Genomic DNA, 19322 nt, shown 5'->3' with positions numbered 1-19322 from the left:
AATACTTTAGGTACGGAACAGAAAGATACAAATTCATGTTCAATATCTATTGGACAGAGGCAAGATAAACGTGCTATAGAACAAAACGAAATGAGATGTTCGACAAGATAGAAAAAAATAATTACCAAAAGAAAAACTGTGTAAATTTGCTAAACATAATGAAAATATAAATAAGGAAAGGGAAACATATAGTGCAGGAATTTTTTAAAGTGAATCTTAGTTAAAAAAATATTTAGTTGAATTTACTGAAAGTGTTCGTGAAAATTTCTAAAATAATATCAAGTATTTCTTATCATTCTACAATTTTATTAGTAGAAAAAATATTTATGCATCAGTAAATAAATGTTAATATATCTTATATTAAATAAAATCATGTCTTAGGACATACTGTAAATATTAAATGTAAACGTAAAAATATTCCTAAAATGTGTTTTTCTCCTTATGAAATTTTCGTGATAGTTAATGCTCCACGCGCTTTAATTTATGTTCAAAAGGATTGCAATTTGTAATTTGGATTCCTGTTTATACAAATAACAAAACTTCGTATGCATTTTTGAATGCGACTTCATAAAAGGCATAAAGGTCCAATTAAAATGTATTAAATTGGGAAATTTTGTCCAAAATTTAGTTATACGTAAAAGAAATATCAATTAAAAATTAACATTTTATGCAATTCACTAAACCAATTTGTGTTTGTAATGCATTGCCAATTAAAATAAAGCAGAAATAACAAGAAATAGAAAAAAATAATTAGCATGAAGCATTTTGAAAAGTATTTAAAAGATAAAACGAAGTTTCAAAAAAATTAAATTGCAATGAGATAGAAATTTTTTTCAAAGATATTTGATTTAATTATGGTAACATACATATGCATGCAAAGTTTCATATCTCTATGACAATAATTAAAAAATAATTTTTGTACGTCCACTGTCCTCCTAAGTCCGGTAGAGACTGGAGATGATTCATGATAGAGTTCAATTAACTACATGACATAGACATGTAGGAGGAGGTTGACGGGCTGCAACTCGTCGGTCAAGCATGTCCCACACGTCCTCTACTAGATTCAAGTCCGGTGAGAATGCTGGCCAGCCCATACGGGTGATATCCTCCGATTGAAGGCATTCGCTTACGATGTTTGCACGGTGAGGACGGGCGTTGTCATCCAGAAACACAAATTGTGCGCCCATGGCGCCCCCAAACAAACGTACATGTTGTTCCAGAATGACGTCCCGATAGATTTTGCTTGTCATGGTTCCAATTTGAACATGCAGGTCAGTTCTGGAACCCAGAATAATTCCACCCCAAACGAGCACTTCTGCACCACCGTAACGGTGTCGTTCAATGATGTTTTCTTGGTGGTAACGGGTCCCTGGAGCTCTCCATATGAAAGTCCGGCGAGAATCAGACTGTAAGCTAAACCTGGACTCGTCGGAAAATATCACACAAGCCCACTGTTGCGGTGTCCACAATGCATGCTCTCTACTCCAGGCTAACCGCAGGGGACAGTGAGTTGCAGTAAGTTGAACAGGTCTACGAGCATATAGACCAATCTGCCCTAAGCGTCTGTACACGGTTTGCCTTGAAATTGTCGTACCAGTGACTGAAGAGAGCTGACGAGACAGGTCTGAGGCTGTGCTCCGCCTGTTTCTTTTGGCAGTAACTGCCAAATACCGGTCCTCATTCGGCGTTGTAACTCTGGGGCGAGCTGTGCTGTAACGTCTACTCACATTACCATCATCTTGGAATCGATGCCAAAGCCTGGAGATGACACTTTGGGTAATTCCAAGTTCGTCTGATACTTTGATACACCCAGTTGGGTACGCCCACATTCCAGACGGCCGATAATTTTACCACGTAAAAAATCATCCAAAGGCGTACTTTGTGTCATAACTATTCGGTTATTGCACTGAAATGCTTATAAAGCGCCTGCGAACAATTTTACTTTTTTTCCTGTATTCCTTATATAGCACTTTCGTACACTCTCGTCATTGTGACGTACCATCGGTGTCATCTGGTTACTTCCTGCAATTTGCGTATGATTCTTGAAAATGTGTGTAGTGATTTTACAGGTGATATATTTATTTTAGACTTCGATTTCCGCGTGACTCCGAATTATCCTTAATTTATGGACATGAGTGTATATCTCTATTTAGCGAAACTAACGCAAATTTTACGTTTTTCCTCAAGCACCTTTAATTTTTTATAGGTATTGAGTTCAAGAATTATCTTGTAGACAGAGATTTAGTTCATTTAGTTTTGATAATGCATAAAGATATGCCTATGTACTTAGCCGTATTTTCAGCAGGGATCGTAAAATCTTTGTTTAATAAATAATAGGACATTTTTTAAAAACTAGGAGGACCACAAGGACAGACATCGAAGATCACCTCGCACAATAGTTTGAGGAACCCTGCTGTATACTATTGCTCTGCTTCAAAGGAAAAACTGAGCTGTAAATGTAAAATTTTTTAAACCTTCTAAAAAGAGAAGACAATATGTATATATATGTTAAAAATATTAATCATGATATTTTTATGTACACAGACATGCTTCTTGTTATATGTTCAGAATATTAAAGTAACATATGTAGGGTGACATAAAAAACCCCGAACGCAACGCAGGTGGCGAACACATAAAATGTAAGGTGATATTACACCAGGTTGTCCAAGTCAAATCCAACCGAACATGGCAGACTTCACTTAGTTCGAGTTGTACAAACATTTTTATTCTTGGGCCACAAGATATATTGGAAGAAAAGGAATCAAGGCAAAACCTGAGAGATCATTTTGGAATTATAATTTAGAAAATACTACTTGCTCACGGCTTTTAGGGAAATATTAGTCGTTCGAAGTCAAACCGTCGGCAGGTTGGAATGAACCGAAGGGCAATTTAAGCACAATCCAACACCCCATTCACGGCACGCTATTATTCTCCCTCAAACAGACACTCGAACGCACCGGCGCTATTATTCACCCAGTTTTGACCGGAGACTCCGGATTTTGACGGATATCTCTGGTTTTATGAACTAAATCTTCTGGGCAAAGAATAATGTTTTCTTACTTCTTTTTACCAAATCAGAATTACATTCTTATATGATAAGTCGTCATTACATTTTATGCTGTGAAAGGAAATAGCAGTGTAGCTCATTTTCCTTTGCTCAAATTGGAAGTACTCATAATTCATTTACGAGTATTTACCCGTTGTGGTAGTGGTAACTGAAGTGCTTTTCAGGCTTTCTAGAAGCTGTGATCTTTAAGTAAATGATTTAACCCTTTCCGGCACGCTACCTTTTAAAGTCGTAGTTTTGATAAAAAAAAAAAAAAAAAAAAAAAAAAAAAAAAAAAAAAAGGTAGGTAGTCTAATTAGGCCTAGAAGCGTACACAAGTAAAATTTTGTGAAGATAGCACTTATCGTTTTAATTCTGTGGGTGTGCCCAAAGTGTCACACTGATTAAATAGAGCTTCGAAAAGTGTGCCGAAACGAGCATTGTTGTCAATGAACTGAGATGCGAAGAAACAAAGAATACAGACTCTCAGTTGTCCTAGATTATCGGTCAGCCCGGTCTGGGCACATCTAGGGCTCGACGCTTGATTTTAGGCAAGATTTCAAAGTAAAAATTTAAAACTAATATAGAATAAGGAGATTAGCACACAGCCAAAAAATTAACATAGAAATTTCTTTTCAAACAATTCCTTTTATACCCTAAAAAAATCTGGAAGATTTCTTTGAAAAATGAGGGTCTTAAAAATAAACATGGCTAAAATATATGGATTGGTTTGTGTTGAGCTGCCATCTACTATAAATAAAGAAGGTTCAGAGTAACCTAATGTAACCTATAAATCCTTTTTCATTCAATCTTTCTGTGCGTACTGAAGGAAATTGTTAGGTGTGTCTAGACCGAACACACTGTGCCGCAAAGGGTTAAGGCTGAAAAAGCATACAGTGCTCGACGGTATGGGTGGTTAATATTAACTGTACCGTCTGGAAAGCGCTATCCATAGCATATAATTTTTATTATTCATACACATAAGGTTAATCAAAGGTAAACTAGTTTGCTCATATTTATTAAATATGATTAAACATAATAACATAAAGTATTAATCATTAAAATGTACTAATAATTTAACATAATAATTAACGGTTTCAGCTGCAAAATTAAATTATGAAAAATATATAATTTTATTCAGTACATTGGGAACAGAATTTATTGAGAAGATGCAGTGTTGGTTGCTATACATTACTCCTTCTTACTCATTATGGCAGATTCTGAACTTCTGGTATCAAACAATTGGGGGAAGAAATAACGATACCTGTAATGCTAAATCCGTCCTCCTTTTTTGTTTTTTACACTGGTTTTAGCTATTATTACATGAGCTTATTTCCATGCATTATTAATCATTTTTATGTCCTAGAAAGCCTTTTTTGCTATGTAAATTTCACTTCGATTAATTTTTCCTTAGTGGTATTACAATTTTAATGACCATCATTGTAAATAGCCAGTTGTAAAGTAGACGAAAATTATGTAAAAGAAAACAGGCAACTGTTATAGACTAATTTAGTGCTGTACATTTTATGTCCTTATAGAGTCTCGTATTATTTGGCAACATAAGCTAACAAGCTCTAGAAAGTCTGTAGAAGAATTATCCTCAAGTTTTAGCATACTGACAAAGTCAGAAGAAGGGGGAAAACGACCCTTTATTCAAATCATAAAAAATTGCACATACGGCCCATTTGGGCTTATATAAGCTAGCACTTCTCGTTTAACTTAAACAAGTAATTTTGAACTTAAAATAAAATGTTATTAACTAGTCTAACGGCTCACAGGATAATTTAATCACGCAGAAAGGCTCTGAATCGTAGAAGCCGGCGGAAACAAGCTGAATGGCTAGAAGCACTCAGTGCCACAGAATCAGATCGTTCGTAAGTCAAAGTAACATAGTTCGTAAGTCAAAGTCCAGACAGGCATAACACGCTTTAAAATCAACTTCCGAAACCTTCGCTTAAATAGCACTTCCTTTTGTTTTAATTTGAATAACCGCGCGTTAACTGATTAACATTCCGGCAGGAAAGCGTGGGTGAAAAGGAAACTTGCTTTAACTATAAATCCCATTTATTGTTTACTCTTCTTTCATTTTTATTTACTTTGCATATTTCTTCAGCCGTGTCCTTCCGAGAAAAATTAATGTAGAAAAGGAAAAATAACTTAAATTTTTAGTTACCATTACGACCTCCAAATTACAATTAATCTGTAACAGAAAATAAAATACTTCATCATGTTAAGTATGCAATGTTTTCGGCCAAAGATATTAGGCTTCCAGTGAAAACGAGTTAAAGTGAAACAAAGTTGACAAGTAGCATTATTAACTATATGAAAATCAAAACATAAATTTATAAAGGTGACAAACTACGTAACCATATTCTACAGAAAATAAGTTCTGTGAGAATCTGATAGGAGATGCTAATTCAGAGTGAATCGTTCTTTCCATATGTGCTGATACCCAACTGTGACAGAGTAATTAAGACTAATAAATGTATCGGCCGTTCGACTCCGGTTCGAATCCCGAAGAAAGGCTTAGTTGCATATGTGTTTTCGTGGTTTCTCACATGTATATAGTGGATACGAATTAGTTTCCCTTAGAACGTCTTACACAAAGGCATCCCTCACTTTAGGCAGTTAGCCCTTGTGCGCCTTGCCATATTCAAATAAAGAAACCTATGAGCCTGATTCTGGCGTAACTGTAACTGCAGCTGCAGGCGCATGTTGCTCTGTAAGATCACATCTAATTAGTTATTGACTATACCTGTTTAACCTTAATGGGCTGAAAAGAATTCTGTCTTCAAAGGTACTAGAAGTCTAAATTTCAAGAACACAGACAAAATGCACATGGCTAAATGATTTGTTAAGAACTATATCATTTTGATAGATTAAAATGTAACAAAATTAGTCTCCACTACTTGTACGGGTTCAAAAAATGAGGTATGTCTAACCTTACTAACCAGGCTCCAGCTATCTCAAAATCATTCACAGGAAAGAATGGTCATAAAAATAATGTGAACTAAAATAGAACTTTTAACTCAAATACCACTGCGTAAGATATCCTGCAAATTATTAGTTTTCTAAATGTTTTTATATTCTTTCTTTTTTGGTCATTCCTGTAGCAGATATTATTTTTTAACAAGTTTTATTAAGTTGGTGAAATAATATAAGGCTCCAGTTTTTAAAATTAAGCTTATAAAATTCCATAAAATGTGTTTCAGCATGTAACAATACATTGCCAGCTTTTGTATTATTTCTCCCTGTCCATGAAATAAATTTTAAAGCATAACTCTGATAAAAAAATCCGCTAAGAAAATTCTCAGTAAATTTCTTTTCAGGCAGAGTATAGCTCCATCAGTGGCCGAGCCGTTAACACTGATAGATCTTCTTGGGTTTGAACTCAGGCGAGCGAGCCGACTGCATGGTTGGTTTTTACGATTTTCTACAAGTGTAACGAGACCAGGAACAAGTCTTCCTTGGATACCCCTCCACGACGGCATTACTTCTGTTAGGCAGATAGCGCTTGTGGGCTTATTTAGCATTCAATGTGATTATATTTCAATTCCTTCGCTTCTTTAGAAAAATAATAAACAAATTTCATACAACTTTCTTAACTGTTTTCATTCAGAAGTATAAAGGCTTATTAAAATATTATTACTTTATTAGCCACACACAAACTATTATTCTATACCGAGTTATATAATATATGATATTCGAAACTTATTCGTCACAGTAATGCTGAATATATTTACAAAAATTATCTTTTATATATACTACAAGCAACTTAAGTTAGATATATATTCTCAAACAATTAGGGATAAGGCGAGTTCCACATGAAGCAAAGTATAATCGAATAGATATATACGAAAACTGAAAAGATAGTTAAAACAATGTTGTCACGTTTAAAAACATCAGAAAATGTAAATTTCGTCTGTGGAGTCCAAAATTAACGTGTTTTTGAAAAGGCAGGAAAAAAAAGCCATCTGTAGCAATTTCTATGGAAGAGATCAGAAGCAAATGGTATGAGTTGAATACTTCATAGCAGTGAATATTATGTCTCAACAACGTAACTTAACAGAACCGGTTGCTTACATGACTGACTGCAAAGCTGTTTAGAACTCGCATAAATGGGCAGAATGCAATTTGTTTTAGCGAAAGCCTTTAAAGTGTCTCAAAATGCCTTTTCCAAACTATGTTTTTGAAACTGGAAATGTAAGGTGAAGACGAAACGAAATGTGGTAGGCATACAACAATGCATAATAAAAAAAGATACTTAACTTAAATGTCAGATGAAATAACAGTATGAACACCAATCTTTCATAACAGCACGTTTTAAGGGCTAATGGTGTACCAGTTTTTCAGCTCAAAATTTTCGAAACGGACTTCTTTAACAACTGGCCATCATGAAGGAAAGTGAGCACAAGGCTATCTCAAAGGCAGACAGAATTAAAGACGCAAGATTTTTTCTCAAATGAGTCTCGCTTTAAGTGTTAAAATTTAACAGCAGACGGTTTATCATTTGAAGGGAATATCGCACTCAGAATAATCTTGCACGTGTGATAAAACGGATACAATTTTGGAGGAAAAAAGAGTGATGATCTAGACCGGTTTCATTATTAATGGCTGTATCGAGCTGTACATTATCAGAAACGTAACACTAACACTCGGCGATGTGAGTAGGAGATATCAGTTTTTTCATCATCCCTTGTGTTGAGGCTATAGGGGATGGAATCATTCATTATCTTAGATGATAACTTCAGGCCACATTGTGCTCAGCTAGTGGTCGCCTTTTTTTGACAAAGGGATCCTTCTAATTGATTGGCCAGCATGTTCTCCAAATAGGAATCTGATGGAATATTTTCAGACGTTCTAGGAAGTTCCTAATCGTTCCTAATCGCTTACGATCCCAAGAAAGCAGTTCAACAGCTAGAAATCCTTCTTATACAACAGAAGAAGAGATTACCTCTTTGATTCCATCCTTCCCAGATATATGATATTACCATCAGTCTAGAAAAATCTCTATTATTTATTAAAGCTCATTTTCGTCCAACAAATCAAATCGCACTTTTCGTTCCTTCTTACATATACTAAATACAGGGTGATCATAAAAACTTCCCAGTACTTGAACCTCTAGTGGCCTATCCGCTCAACCAATAGAAATAAATTTTCAGATATTGTTATTTGAAGGTATGCACACGAGATTGTGATGATTTAACACAATAAAGCTATCACGGTTACAGTGAAAAAAATTGAATCGAAATTTTGGAATGGCAACATCCAGTTTTTTTACTGAGCGAATTATTCAGCGTAGTGAATCATAAATGGCGTTGGAACGCAACACGTAAGACCGAAATCTTTGGTTTAAAACGTTTGCAAAGAAGAGCGTTGTAAAGGACCAATGACAACACCAGCGAAGAGAAGGAAAAAAACTTTTGTTGGAATTGCAAATTCACTCCAATAAATTCCAGTAAAAGTTGTTTTTTCTCTCTCCTTTCTCACATTGTTATTGGTCCTGTACAATCTTCTTTGCAAATATTTTACGCCTGCAGTTTTCATCATACGTATTGCGTATAACGCCGTTTATGGTCTTTCACTGCGCTGATCAATTTACGCAGGAAAAGAGTGGATGTTGGCAATCTAAAATTCAAAATGTTTCTCACTGTAACCGTAACCAAGCACTGTTATTTTAAATCATCAAAATCTCGAACGCAGTTCTTCAAATAAAAGCGCAGTTCTTCAAATAACAGTATCTGAAATTTTATTTCGATTGGCTGAGCGTATGGTTACTTGGAGTTCATATATCGGGTAAGTTTCTTATGATCACCCTGTATATATTTTTGTTTCAATAAAGAAGAGAGAATAAATGTTAATTAATCCTCATTATGTGTGTGATTTTCTTTTATCATAGCTTAAACACTGACTTCTAGAGTGAATGTTGTCTGTAAACTCAGAATCGCAAAGCATAAAACATTGCTAAAATTCTCATTCGGCATAGTCAAAGCCTTGACAGGGTCTCTTTAGTAACCACAGGTTACAAATATCCAACTTCCGAAGTAACTTTACAAATTCTGATACAAATATTAATATTCCATTAGATCTGTGGAAAATATATTAGATGATAAAACTTTTCCTCACCAATAGCATATAAACAAAATAATTTTATCTCCTAATTGTTTTGTTCAGTGCATTGTAAACTACATTCATTACAGCAACTATTAAAACGAGCTAAAACTATACATTTTTTTGAAGTTCTTACATTTTGCTTTTAAATTACATCGATAGTTAAACAAAATAACGTTTTGATTTTAAAGATAAATTTAAAAAATCTTATGAAACTTCAAATGACAGTATCTTTGAGAATTGTCCCACATGGTTGTTGAACGCTCATCTTGGGTTCAAACCCAAGCAAAAGGGTGGGCTACATGGCTGCGTTTTGTGTTTTTCCTCTCTGGTAAAGTGCATACGAATTAATTTTCCTTTGAAAGTCTTCCACGAAAGCAGGTTTTCCACGAAAACAGATAGTTATCGCGGACTTGGACTTTGCCAAGTTCAAATAACGAAACCAAATCTCTAAGAATTGACAGTTTTCTTAGCCACGCGAAAAAGGTATTACGCCTCGAGGTATGCTAATATTTGCCAAACTGTGCGGATATAAAAGGATTGATAACATAAAACAACCGAACCAAAAGAAAACGTATAAGAGGGAAAGGAAAGAACACTAACCTATAGATGTTTCCAATTCCAAAAGCGAGCCTTGTTATCTGAAAATAATTGAATCTATAGCTTATAGTCAGCATCCATATAAGAAACTTATAAAAATAATCAACATCAAGATATCTTCAAATCCAGCTCTTTCATCCCTTAAGAATCTGACTAAAATAGCATCCACCCTTTTCTTTTTCTAGAATAGTATCCCTTCCTCCTCCTTTTCCCGTTTAAGACTATCAACCTTTCTGGTGAATTATGCTTCTCGTAGGATTACGTTTATCCTTTTTCTTCTTTCATTCTATCTCCAGCAAGAATAAAGGTTCATTCTCTTTGCGCAAGGAAACTGCTTAATTTGTGCATCTGAAAGACAAGATTGTTATTCAGTTAGAAAATACGATTTGTCTTATTAGAAATAAGAGTATTTTCCCCTAAAACAGAAATGGCTATAATATTTCTTGCAAGATACAGAACGATACAGATTTACTCTTGTATCTATTTACAGGACTCTCGAATTAAAGAAAAATGTTGGATCTATGCCTACTTGTGTCTTGAATAAATACGATTTATATGCAGTTTGTAAGTAATAGCAACTATTAATTTTACCGATATTTTTACTTCTGGTAACAAGAACCCCATTTTATAGGTAATGGTATTCTCTTCTGAATATCTCATATTATTAAGGTAATAATTTTATAGTATCATGAGTTCCCATGATTAATTTTGTCAAATGTTTTGGAATTTTTGATTTTGCGATTACAAAATATTAAAAAATAATTTTCCCAAAAATGTCATATATACCTTTGAATTTCAGCTTTTTTTACTACCATTTTCTAACTTTTATTATGCTTTTTAAAATTTTTTCATATTTAAATAATTTTACTATTGCATTCGGTTTGCAAGGACTTTCACCCGCAAGCTGTCGGAGTGTTTGTGGTTAACAGACTCAGGTGGCAACTGAAAGATACGTGGTTCGAATTTCAGTGGAAACACAGTTGATTTTTTATGTTCCGTTGCTCGGAAGTGTTGCCCGAAAGAAAACCTACTGAATGATAATCCATTACCATCTGGATTTGGTCAACTGAGATTCATGCCCGTTCCTTGTCGCAGTTTAAGTGGAGGAGAATGTTGTGAATTATTGCATTTTCTTGTCCAGATATCGAGGTAGGATAGCAAACTAGAAGATTCGTGGTTCAAATCCCTCCGACCACACAAGTATTACCTGCTATTTCATGCGATGAAAAGCCTAATTTTCTCTACAATGCACTAAAATTAAAATATGGTAGACGATAATCTGGATTTGGTGGAATATGTCTTGTGCTTATGCCCAGTCGTCCTTAAAGTAAGACAGAATATAAGGACCTTTTGTATGTCCCCGTGTAAATTTTCATGATGTCAATGGTTAAAATATCTCGCGGAGCAGGTTGGAAGATCCGTCGTTTGAATCCTTCATCAGGAAGCCTTCATAAGCTTCAATAGTATCCACAGTTAAAATTTACGCCAGAAATTTGTTTCAAAGTAATCCTACTGTGAAAATCAAACCTTAAAGATATCTTAAATGTTCTACGCCATATGCAGTTGAAGAATGCATGTATTGTAGAACCTTAGGGATGTGATCTAGAATCTCTCAGTCTTTTACGAAAGGTAAATAATATAGATGTTTTTTATGGAAAACCAAAGTGAAAAAAAATATGTCGGGATGAGACATGCTAAGCTTTATAGAATACAAGAAAAAGGTCTTTTTTCTTATGTTAAATAAAATCTAGCCATTCTCTGACAAAACTCATAAACAATGTCGATGAGATCGATCCTTTTAAAAATTCTAAAACGTGTCACAGAACAACAAATAATACAAAGAAATCTACAAATATGCAGTGAAATCGCTCATCGCAGCCGTCTTCTGCTTACTAACAGAAGATGTAAAGAAAATTAGGCTTTTTATCGCATGAAGTTATAATGTTGCGATGGCCCCAACTTGTCAGCAACAGTGATAGTGACTGCATTGAACTGTAAATTACACAAACTCGTAAGAAGGGTTTAAATCCCTTTTTATTCCACTTTAGAAATAACAGTTGCGTCCACTTGACGCTCACAAACTACTCCGACCCGTTAATTTAACAAAATAAGAAAAGTACAACTAAAAATAAATGACAGGATGAATAAATAACGAGATCACTATTTACGAGGCTTTATAATCGTAACTAACTTAACCGCATTCTAAGATACAGCTGAGATTCAGCAAACTTACTGATTAAGAAGTTGAAAGATTCAACGAACTGCCGAAATAGGCACACAGGCCAAAACGCGCAGTTCTTAAAATTTCTACCTAGCAACCCTCACGCTCGCGATTCGAGAAGCACACTTACAATCTCGTTTCCCTTCTATTTAAACTCAATTTACTTCTGTTAAAATTTGAATACTCGCGTTCTACTACAATTTACATACTCTGGCATTGGCAATTCTAGGGAAAAATATAGGCTTGACAGGAAAGATAGCTTAAAATAAATGTTAGTTAAAATAAATATAAACCCTACAAAGTGTCAGATATCAGTTGAGACGTCGGCGGGATTTGAGCCACGAACCTTCTAGTTTGCTAGTCGGGCATGCTTATACCTCGATATCCTGGACAGGAAAACGCGATAATTCACTACATTCTCCTCCACTTAAACTATAAATAGACAAAATTTCTTAGAACACATAATTAACTATAGTATTGAACATACGAATCACTCTGGAGGTGATATTATTTATGCAGAGGTAGATGGATACAAAAGTAAGCATATATCTGTGATTGTTGCAATACATTTATTTGATAAATACATATGTGATACCCACCAGAGGCCGAGCGGTAAAAGCCGATGAACACTAGTAGTTCGGTTCGGGATCGAGTCCCCGTGAATGAGCTGGCTGCTTGGATGTTTTCGTGGTTTTATGTGTAACGTGGATACGAGCCAGTATTTCTTAAAATGACCTGAGGGGGAGCACGTAATAAGTGAAAACATAATAAAAAATGTAATATAAAAATACATCTTTTCAATTTTCATTTGGCAACACTGAAGATCTTGGTATTTCAGAAATACTCGCAAAAGACGCTGATATTTATAATGACAGTGTCAATGAAAGGCAAAGTTTGCTATATATTAGAATGGAAACTACAGTAAGACCGCGCTTAACGCGGCGGATACGTTCCATCGAAGTAGAGCGTAATGCGAAACAGCGCTAAGCGAGGCTATCTTAACATGTAAATAATGGGGTTAGGGGTAGACGGATAAAAAATAGTTAGGCATTAAATTTAATAATGTTTTTTTTAATAAAAATAAAATCAAAAATAAATTTCTTACAAAAATAAAAACAATATAAACGCATATACTTTTAAAAACAAATAAAATTCTCAGTCAGATCATTCAGTCTATTCTGGGTTTCCAATTTTCTGCCTTTTTGTCAAGAAGGCATTATGATAGATTGGCTTAATGGTATGTTGCGTTCAATTTCGTCGTCAATCCATATGCACAGTCGTTTTTCCATTTCCTCTATAATGTTATTTCTAGAACGGGTAATTCTAGTTGCAGTTGCCGATGACAGTATTTTTTCTTTATTCTTAAGAATTGTCCTTATTGTTGAAGTTGCCAAAATCAATGCAGCACTAATTTGAGATTGACGTTCACCAGAATCTAATCTTCTAATCACTTGCATTTGAGTTTCCGCAGTGAAATGCTTTTTCTGGTTGCTTTCTTTTCTTGTTTTCTATTATCACCCATGATAAAAACTAAAGATCATAATATTTGTCACTGTATATACAAATACGTTATAGTATTATATATCAAATTTACAATAATGTCAACAAATGTTGTTTCAAATGATTAAAAAGCAAGAAACACAACTACACTGTTTCGGATATGTTATTTGGAAACCTAGCGCTGCGCACAATTTCGGAGAATCCCCGGGTTGAAATAAAAGAGCGCTAAACCGAAACAGCGCTAAACGAAACAGCGTTAAGCGGGGTCTTACTGTATATACCGTAATTTAAAATTAAGAATCAGATTTTTTTAAGTTCATGATCTGGTGATTAAAATTTGCACGAACTTCCGGATTTAAAGAGAAGGGTATAGTGGTAAGGAAGAAAGAAAGAAAAATGCAAAATTTTTAATGCAATGACTGTCAGTATATAATATGGCTCTGGTAAACACCATCAAACGGAAATGTGAATGCTGTAATGCTCAGTAGAGGAATTTTGATTTCATAATTCAAAATTAATTCCGAAAAATACATAAAGGTTCTCTAAACATTTTTCATTGGATCAAAACCATTGTTGGTCAGATTGTTTTAGACAGAGTTTCGTTGAAAGCTTTTTATCCTGAAACAGAAGAAATGTTTACAGCCTCGTTTCAGTATTTCGAAAAAAATTGTGCTTTCTCATCTTCTTATTGCAGCAAGTAAAGTGAAAATGTTCTACATTTATAACAGAAGGAAATCTCTTTACGTAGAATTTGTTTTTGAAGCAGCGATTGTTTGAGAAAATGGATTATGATAAATGCCATTTACGGCCATTTGTATTCCGAGTTGACAGACAAATCTTTGAAAGAATTATAAAAAGGAGGCAAGGAAAACAAAGAAAGTTTGAAGCAATGTTTACTATCATGTTTTTGCGAAATGGTGAGCCTTTTCCGATTCATCTGACTCCTGTTTTTAGTTCGAAAGAACGTTATTGCCTCCCTTTATAACCATGCACATAACGTTACTTAGTTCTTCGAAAATTATCTAAAATGTATCACATGTATATTCTTATGTTAATATTGGTCTGGGGCTTGACATATCATTAAAGCTTGTAAGATATCATTTTTATCTTGATATCATTTAGGTTTTTCTCTCATTCTGAGGACAGATAATGCAAAATTTAAATGAAATGTGAAGACATTTATATAGACTTAGAAAATACTAGAATGTGCAATAGTTTTTGGATGAATTTATATTTCATTTATTTAGTCTCAAAATCGAATCCAAACAATCAGTCTCAAAAAGGAGTAGCTAAATATTAAATTAAAAGCTAAACATTAAATTTTTAACAATTTATTTCAGGCACTTTCAGTATGTTGAATTAACCACTAAATAAACATATTTTTAACCTCAAAACCGGACTGAAGCACCACCAGGTGTCGGCTGGTAAATTAAATTTTGTGACTGTACCACTGTTAGAAATTCTGCTGCCGTACCTTAGTCATGTTACCGTACATACAAGCGCACTGTGGCAAAAGATAAAACCCCAGCCTATTCAATCTCGTTTTCAGTAATAGCAGTTCGCATAAAACCTCAGTTATTATGTTTCTAAAATTACAAGCACCGTATGCATATTTCACAAGTGCACATCTGTGTAGCCACCGAGGGAGTGGCTTCTAGGATGGACCAATGAGCATCCAGTAATATTTCTGTCATGTCACATGACCTTTCGCACGCTTTAAGATTTAAGCAAGATGGTCGAAAATATTTTTCCACGCAATTTTCTCTATAAATTTATGTACATCGTCTATTTCTTTTGAAAATTTTCATTGCGAAGTTAGATCAAATATAAGCAATTATGAAGATTTCACTACCTGGTTGAAAGAATTTGAAATAACTGCAAACACACAAACTCCGCAAAAATATTCATGTGAAATATTACTTAATAAGTGATAAATAAGACGAAAGAAATATGTGATGCACATCTGAGCCCAAAAGCTATCTTTACATAAAACTATGCATATGAGAAAAATATTTACACCAGTTATATATGTAAATAGAAGTCAGCACTTTTTATTGCAGTCTATATGAAAAAGATGTTCTATAATAATAGCCAATGCAGAATTTAATTCAAAGTGAACTTCACTAATTTGCATTTAGTGTGTTAAATTTCACACTTAATAATTGCTCACTCTTAAATATACTGTCAACACAAGAAATACTCATCAAAGAGAATGAATTTATCTATTCACAACGAATATATTCAATTTATTCACATATAACTTTTAATGTTAACAATGGATATAAGCAGATCATACACAATATGTATTCTGACTATTACACTTTCAAAATCAAAAGAATGCAAGCAGTGAAATAAGAAAACACTAGATGCATTGTAACACATCCACTCCTTCTCAGCTCAATACAAAATGTAACAAATAACTATACATATGAGTTCTCTTAATCCACATTTGTTAGTAAATGCATAATATTCGAGGCTAATTATAGCTTGAGTCCTTTTCTAGGTGTAAAGAGCGATAATATGCCATGAACATCAATCCAAATATCAATGCGTGATAAAATTCGTGAAAGTGAAATGTCAGCGATTATTTAAACTCATAAAATGAAAACACTACTGGATTTTCTACTTTTACGCCATACATTTATAACTGCGAAACAAATGTAAATTAAAATGTAAACAACATACGCTCACATGCACGAAGATTTAGCGTCACAAGAGCAAAAGAAGCTCATTGGTTCATTTTCGAAATCCCTCCCTCAGTGGCTACGCTGATGTGAAATATGCGCACCGTATTTGCAACAAATGCATAATTAATTTTGGGGGGCGGTGCATGAAATTCCTTCGGCTATCGCGAGTTTGACACTACTGTTGTAAAAATGGAAATCAAAGACTACTTTGTAATTTCGAGGAACTACCTTTTCACATATTCTGGAAATTCAGGAAAACGTCGGGCAATTTTTAGCCCAAAGGCTACTATTTCGTTTTGGCATTTTGCGTCGATTCATTTTCTGTGTTGATTCACTTTTCAAACTATTGCCACCAACTATTACAGCCCTGTATTATACTTAAAGAAACTAAATAATGAAGAATCTGCATAAATGTATGTATGTTTCTAACATTTGTGATAAAACAGCGGTACCTAGAGCCATCCAATTTTGAATAATGTAATCCTCCAGTGAATATGGATATCTGGAAGCCCTAATTTGGAATTTGTTTTATTATTTATTTCACAGTTTGTCACATATTAAAGAATTTTTTATTAAAAAACTCAACGATTCCAAAGCGAGAAATGGCAACACTGTATAGGAAAACAAAAATATCTCCAGCGTGCGAGACTGTGTATCGGAAATTCTAAAGATATGCTCATTTAAAAATTATTTTGCGATATTGTTGTTGAACTGAATTTTATGGTTTAAGTGCGAAAAACATGATATTTAATAAATAAAGGTAACACACAAAACGTTAAATAAAAGACCTTTTGGGGCATAATGTAAAGTCTGAAAGCTTTCAGATTTTTTAGTCAAAAGGGGCAATTTGCCCAAAAGGACTATTAATTTCGTATTGTCATTTTGCGTTGTTTCAGTATAAGTGTCGGGTACCTAGAGAAATCAAATTCTGAATAACGTAGTCCTCCACCCAAATGTGGGCATCTGGAAGCCCAAATTTGGAATCTAGAATTTGTTTTATTATCTATTTCATACTTTGTAACACTTTAACGAATTTTTGATTAACAATCTCAACGATTTCAAAGCGAGCAATGGCAACATTGTATGGGAAAAAAAAAACATTTTTAGCTCCAGCGCATGAGACTGTGTATGGGAAATTTTAAAGATAGGCTAGTCTGGGGGGCTAACGTCGGGTAATTCATCTGTTAATTTGGGTTTTTGAATAGGATTACTTTTCTAATATATAATATAGGTTTACGGAACTTCTGGTAGTATAAAAAGTAGTATAAAAGTCAGTAGTATAAAAAGTAGTATAAAAAAATTAAAAAATACTAGTAATAAAATACTTTAGATATACCAATAAAAATAGTCTAACAATTATAATGGAAAATATATAATAATAGGGGGGGAGAAATCCAAAATTTATGGATTTATCCAGTATTTGCAGAAAATTCTGGTATTAATGAAATCTTGGAATATCTCTTAAAATGTATGGAAATAATTACAGAAATATGCGCCACTGTGAAGTTACTATTGATATATCAAATACCATAGAATATTTGTATTTATTCTTTGTTTAATTCCTCGTTTTTACAATACTGTGACAGATAGTTTTTATAACTATTTTTCTTTTTGCATTTTTTCTGTTTCATTCCACGTTTTTACAATACCGTGACAGATAGTTTTCGATAATTGTATTTCTTCGAATTTAGTTTTTTTATAACTGTGTTTCTTCGAATTTTCTTTCTTTTTATCTCAACTCTATTCTGTTCCTGCGCTAAATCTCAAAACAAAAGTCATATTCTTTATGCATAATTTACTGAGCCACGTATTTTGCTTTATTTATATTAAGGTATGCAGTAAGAATGAATATAGATTTTATTAAACTTTATTAATTATCATAAATTTGTAAGGATTATGTTAATTTGATTAACAGTTCAATTTTGAGTTAAACTGCCTTTCCTATCGCTTCTTAATTTCAACTTACTACTTCCGGCCAGAACGTAGTTTTAGAATCACGTCTGAATGTAAATTGAGGAAGAGTGGTGTTTAACGGTGAAGTTCTATGTCTTAGAGAAAACCAGAGATTCGGGTTAGCATGCGTCAGCGTTTTTAGACTACTGTTTCTTAAGCTAGTATTACGCTCGGCCGTACTTTAGGCCCTTGATAGCTTCACAGTCAATTAGCGTTAAGGGGCCAACTCCGTTAGAATCTTGATAGCTTCGGCTATATCTTTTTATTTAATATTAGTTAAGTTTTAATTCTTAGTTCCTAAGTTCAAGCCCGAGTGAGTGTCTGCTTATTGTAAAACTTCAAAGATAGAGTTCTGTTAAACTTTAGTTGGAATAATAAAGGATTATTTCACCCTTCTCACTTGTTGTTTTCTAGCCCACGAACTCAAGTGATTATTCGCTTACTAGTTCTTAAGATCCTTCACATTCAACTGTAACTTAAAGTACACAGAAAAGAATCTTTACAAATTAAAAAAGTTTAACGAAAGATATTTTTTTCCAAATAGTTAAAAATCTAAAATTTCTACTGTAGAATCAACGAAATTTTCTGTCACAAAAAGAAATTATATAAATGAAGCTTAAACGTTATTTTCACTGCAATTAAAAAAAAAAAAAAAAAAAGGTATTATGCTATTCCTTTTTCCGGGAAAATGCAGATTATTTGGCTAATGGATTCAGACAAAACATGCAAAGGCTATCTGTCTACAAGAACGAGTTTTTCGTGGGCTATTTCAAGGCAAACATTTAAGTTATATCTGGGAGAAGACGCGAAAACGCTCATACAGTCAGCCAGATTTCCGAAATATGACCCTTAGTGGAATTACCAGTATTCAGTTGTTTTACCCAGTCGGTCAGCGGAGGATCCAAAAACATACAGAGCACATACCAACTTCTAAAGCATAATACTGAACGCAAACTTTAATTTATAAGGAAGTGAACGAATTGGCACGTAAAGATTATGTTCCCATATGTTTAAAAAAAAGTGAGCTCTGCAAAAGTACGCTATGAAGACAAGTGTCTAGACCGGTTTTTCACAACCTTTTCGATCTGGAGAAGGCCTTAGAAAAATCTTCATGTCTCAAGGATAAAATCATTCAGTATAGAAAGTACATTTTCAGTGCTTTTTGGAATCAGTAAAGTGTTAAAAAATAATCCCATGACTCTCA

The 19322-nt window shown here is 33.8% G+C and overlaps 1 protein-coding gene across 1 annotated transcript in view; it reads left to right on the top strand.

Annotated features, from left to right (window-relative positions):
• The window catches only part of LOC118184559 (dopamine receptor 1-like), a 382281-nt gene that overhangs the window by 75330 nt on the left and 287629 nt on the right, over positions 1-19322 (top strand). The gene's annotated exons all lie outside the window — the stretch shown is intronic.

Source organism: Stegodyphus dumicola, chromosome 8, assembly GCF_044657685.1.
Source record: "Stegodyphus dumicola isolate Sdum_Otavi_A_Nest chromosome 8, ASM4465768v1".
Lineage (NCBI taxonomy): Eukaryota > Metazoa > Arthropoda > Arachnida > Araneae > Eresidae > Stegodyphus > Stegodyphus dumicola.
This window is presented reverse-complemented; position numbering and strand designations above follow the sequence as displayed.